This window comes from Hypomesus transpacificus, chromosome 21 (assembly GCF_021917145.1).
Source record: "Hypomesus transpacificus isolate Combined female chromosome 21, fHypTra1, whole genome shotgun sequence".
In the NCBI taxonomy this organism is placed as follows: Eukaryota; Metazoa; Chordata; class Actinopteri; order Osmeriformes; family Osmeridae; genus Hypomesus; species Hypomesus transpacificus.
In genome coordinates this window covers 5,690,888-5,695,450 of record NC_061080.1, presented here as the reverse complement: position 1 = coordinate 5,695,450, position 4,563 = coordinate 5,690,888, and the positions used below count along the sequence as shown (strand labels likewise).

The 4,563-nt window shown below is 44.5% G+C and overlaps 2 long non-coding RNA genes across 6 annotated transcripts; both read right to left on the bottom strand.

The window, feature by feature from the left end:
* Nucleotides 1-213: 213 nt before the first annotated feature.
* On the bottom strand, nt 214-3,065 carry LOC124483366. 5 transcript variants are annotated; one of them, XR_006957822.1, is made up of 9 exons: nt 2,633-3,065; nt 2,459-2,544; nt 2,276-2,362; nt 1,988-2,175; nt 1,701-1,808; nt 1,316-1,392; nt 1,129-1,199; nt 748-907; nt 214-486 (listed from the first exon to the last, which is right to left on the bottom strand). It is a non-coding gene; the product is annotated as an uncharacterized LOC124483366 (long non-coding RNA). The 5 variants fall into 5 exon arrangements; XR_006957820.1 differs by having other exon boundaries at nt 1,516-1,808; nt 1,995-2,175; nt 2,633-3,064; XR_006957818.1 differs by having other exon boundaries at nt 1,516-1,808; nt 2,633-3,063.
* Nucleotides 3,066-3,096: 31 nt separating this feature from the next.
* On the bottom strand, nt 3,097-3,684 carry LOC124483682. Its single transcript, XR_006957889.1, has 3 exons — nt 3,534-3,684; nt 3,249-3,366; nt 3,097-3,161 (listed from the first exon to the last, which is right to left on the bottom strand). It is a non-coding gene; the product is annotated as an uncharacterized LOC124483682 (long non-coding RNA).
* Nucleotides 3,685-4,563: the final 879 nt, after the last annotated feature.

Genomic DNA, 4,563 nt, shown 5'->3' with positions numbered 1-4,563 from the left:
ATAAAATGTCCAATGATTGAGCTCCTGCACTTCATTTGATCCTAAAAGACAAGGAGATTATGGTTGGCTGTGCAGCATTTGGATGCTCCAATCGGTCTGAGAAAGGGATCGGGATGTATGGTTTTCCAAAAGACATAAACAGGAGAAAAAAATGGATGGCCCAAGTTGGCAGAAGGCACCTGACTGTCACAAGGAAATTCAATAATAGAAAACTGTGTGGTGTGAGTTTAAGTTGTCTTTATACATTTCACTTTGGATCAAGGACCAATGTGTTTACTGTAATATGTATATAATGAAATTGGGATTGACTATTATGAGTTTGTAATGCATGTGGAAATTAAACTCACGCCATTGTGCCAATATCATCGCAGGCACATTTTGAGGGAGACCAATTCACAAAAACAAAAAAAGGCCAACTGAAATTGAAGGCTGATGCTGTTCCCAGCATATTTCTGCATCGTCCTGAGCCCAAGAGGAGGAAGGGTCCTAGTGAGAGAACAACCAAAAAGCTTCCAGTACATGTGTGTTCAGTGGCCAGTGACCACACCTACTGTCACATGATGAACTTTGGTATGAACAATGTGAACTTAGAATGAATCTAACATTTATAATTGCACACCCTCCCCACCCCATAACACTAACAATGCCATGTCATCATTTCAGATACTGAGGGAAGTCAGAGAAGGGAAAGTGAGGGAAGAGAGGCTATTGAAGATTTAGACTGTGAGGAAATTGAGAGGGGCATACCAGCAGCCAGTGAGCCAGTCCAGTGCCCCAGTGAGCCAGTAGCCAGTGCCCAGTGTCCAAGTGAGCCAGGTTCCAGTGCCCCAGTGAGCCAGGTTCCAGTGCCCAGTGAGCCAGGATCCTGTGCCCAGTGTCCAAGTGAGCCAGGGTACAGTGATAAAGACTTGAGGGAGGAGTTAACAAAACAAATAGATCAAACAATAAGGTTACAGGCAGCCCTAAATTGTCAAAAAAGAATGAATGTGGTCCTGCGGAAAAAAATAATAATAATGGAAAATAAATTTGGAACAATGTTATCGAAAGATCAGATCAAAGCGAGCGGTCTGAAGAGTAAGAGAAGCATACGATGGGGAAATGACATCCTTAAAAAGGCTATTCAAATACGTTTTGCTACTGGCTCAACCGGCTACAAACTTCTACAGGACATGTCGATTCCTCTCCCTGACATCAGAACCCTGCAAAGAAGAATACAGCACATTAAAATGGAACCAGGAGTACTAGGGGAGGTGTTTGACATGCTCAAGCTGAAGGTAGACGGCCTGACAGAGATGGAGAGGGAGTGTGTACTTACTGTGGATGAGATGTCAATCACTCCAAGCGTGGAGCTGCACCTGGGAACAGGGAAGCTGTATGGGGATGTGACGTTACCTGGCCACACAGGAGAGGCAACACATGCGTGTGTTTTTATGTTGGCAGGGAGCACGACAAGGTGGAAACAAGTAGTGGCTTAACACTACAGTGGCAATTCCACTAATGGGGCCATTTACAAACCTATTGTCTTGGACATTATTCACAGAGCAGATTCCATCGGGCTACATGTGATTAACGTCACCACTGACATGGGCAGTCCTAATCGGGCAATGTGGAAGGCCTTTGGTGTGGACCACAACAAAACGTCTGTCCCACATCCAACAAGACCAGACAGGAGGCTACACTTCATGCCAGATGTCCCACACCTGGTGAAGAACTTGAAGAGTGCCCTGGTCCGCGGACAGACGTTCACAATTCCACCGGATACGGTTGAGAGGGAGAACCTTCCCTCCAATGAAGCTTCAGTCGGTCCACTGAAAGATTTGGTTCATTTTCAAGAGGGGATGGCTTTGAAAATTGCTCCAAATGTGTCAATGAAAACCCTTCAGCCCAGTCATTTTGACAAGATGAAGGTAGGCCCTGCACTAAATGTTTTCAGCAAGGCAACAAGTGCTGGCCTGAAATATATGGTTGAGAAGGAACAACGACCCACCTCTTACCGGACAACAGCATGGCTCCTAGAGCAGGTAGACCACTGGTTCGACCTCATGTCTTCTCGCCACCCAGTAATGGCACTGAGCAGGCATAAGATGGAGGAGTACCAAAAGGCCATCAAGTTCCTCGAGGACACGATCCAACTGTTCCGTGGGCTGAAGATTGGACAGCCGAGTAGCTGGAAGCCTGTACAAACAGGGATTGTGATGGCAACATCTACAATACTGTCCATCCAGGAAGACATGCTGTCCCAGGGACACGTGTTTGTGTTGACCAGCAGGTTTACCCAAGACTGTCTGGAAAACCTATTGCATCCGACAGAGGAATCCAGTCCCAACTGCTGTGGAGTTTCACCAAGCACTGAAGTCAATTTCTGTTGGGCAGTTTTTAGCAACAATGAAATCAGGAAGCTATCAGGAAGATGAGAACAGCCTTTTGGCTGACTTTCTGGATGCAAAGGAGACCTTACCCAGTCCTGCCCTGCGAGTGGAGGAGCTGATGGAGCGCAGTCCTGCACCTGACCTCACAACAACAGAGACCTGTGCTCTCTACCATCTAACAGGATACATTGTAAATCAAGTGAACAAATACTACAAAATTTGTAATGAATGCAAAAATGCAATTAATCACAATGCTGACAAACCTGAAGGAGAGCACAGTACTTTACTGAAGCTGAAGGAATTCAAACCTGGTGCGCTTTGTCGGCCGTCGCAAGAGGCCTTTGACCTAGTCCGGCAAATTGAGGAGCTGTTCCGAACCAGGACCAGTGCCTCCCTCATGGATCTCCAAAATGCCATGGATGTGCTGGAGAAGGAAGCTATGATGATCGACGGCAGGCTTCCCTCATGTCATGATGTACAAAAAAAACTCACCAACAGATACATCAGGCTGAGGTTGAGAATCGCAGCAAAGCACATACGGGCTGAAAGGAAAAAGGGGCTCTTAAAAGACGGTCATCTTGGAAGCAAAAGCCAAACAAAAAGATCAAAGAAGAACCAGCAAAGCCAAGCAACATCTAGGCCTACAACAACCAGGCCACCAAACACTTATCGTTGCCATGGAGGTGCTCGGCCTGACTTTTGCGCCAACAAATGTCCCACAACCTAACTTGACTTCAGCTTCTATAGGTATGTAGATCCCCAGGACTAAGGTCAACATATCTGCTTCATCTACTTCAGAAATGCAAAATTATGTTTGTGTTAACTGTCAATTTACATACTAATATCAGATATCATTCTTTCCTAATCTTACAGCCTCACCATTAATAGCCCCACTAACCAGCTCCGTCATCACTCCGCCGCTTACAGGAATGGCAAGCACCACCAGCCTCTCCTTTGCTCCACCAGCTGCATCACTCCACTAGCCTCACCATCACTCCTACAAACAGTAAGTTTATATTATGTGTTTAATGTAAAAGAAATGGCACTAACCGGTGCTACATAACTAAAACTATTTATAAAAAATCTGTAATTTGGGAGAATTGACATTCCATATAATTTTTTATTACAGCCTCTCCAACTCTCCACCGGTCTCTACACACTTACCAGCCGTGTCAAGGCAACATCAACCTGGTCATCTCTCCACCAGCCTGACAATACCTTGATGCTGTTTCGATAATAATCATTAAAGTTATCGTCTCCATGCAGTTATACTTTCTTTTTACTCTCATCATCCACACTAGTGCTGATGATGTTATCACAAGGTCATTTATCCTTTGATGAACGGGATGTGGATGGTTGGTCGTCCCCGTCCCATTTGAGGCTCCACAGCATCCAGCCGTTCCAGGACTGAAGAGAGGTTTACTATGGCAACCTCATTAATGTGTACGTCTGTGACGGCAGAGTATGCAGCCAAGCTCTCTGTGACTTGTTCTACTCGGTCACGGGCATCAGACTCAGATATATTATTAGTTTCTACCAGCTCAGCTAATTCTATCAGTGTCTGCACAATTTGAGGGAGCGCCATGATCTGTGATGCGTCCTCTAAAGACCCGGCAATTCAATCAATTTCCCGGCACATTTGTCATGTAATGCAATGCGTATGTGCACACCGCCCCCTACCGAACAAGATGGGTAGCTCGGTCAGCAGGCAGCTGAAGAAGAGCGGCTACTGACGTCACTCTACTGCGCCGCTCAGAATGCATTTTCGTTTTCGAATTATGGGCAGTTCTTTGTGGGCAGAACATGAAAATGAAAATGCAATGTCCGCTCAGTACTAATCAGTACTAATTTGATTTATGAGTCAAATAATGCAGCCACATTCTTAAAATGAAAATGCATTTCTGGAAATACATTTGAATTTGAATTGTGGTCACGATTTTGCAGCCACGTTCTTAAAATGAAAATGCATTTCTGGAAATGCATTTGAATTTGAATTGTGGTCACGATTTTGCAGCCACGTTCTTGAAAATGAAAATGCAATTCTGGAAATGCATTTGAATTTGAATTGTGGTCACGATTTTGCAGCCACGTTCTTAAAATAAAAAAAGCATTTCTGGAAATGCATTTTCATTTTCAAATTTTACATTTCAAATTGAATTTTGGTATGTATTTGCTGGGGCATATTTTGAAAATT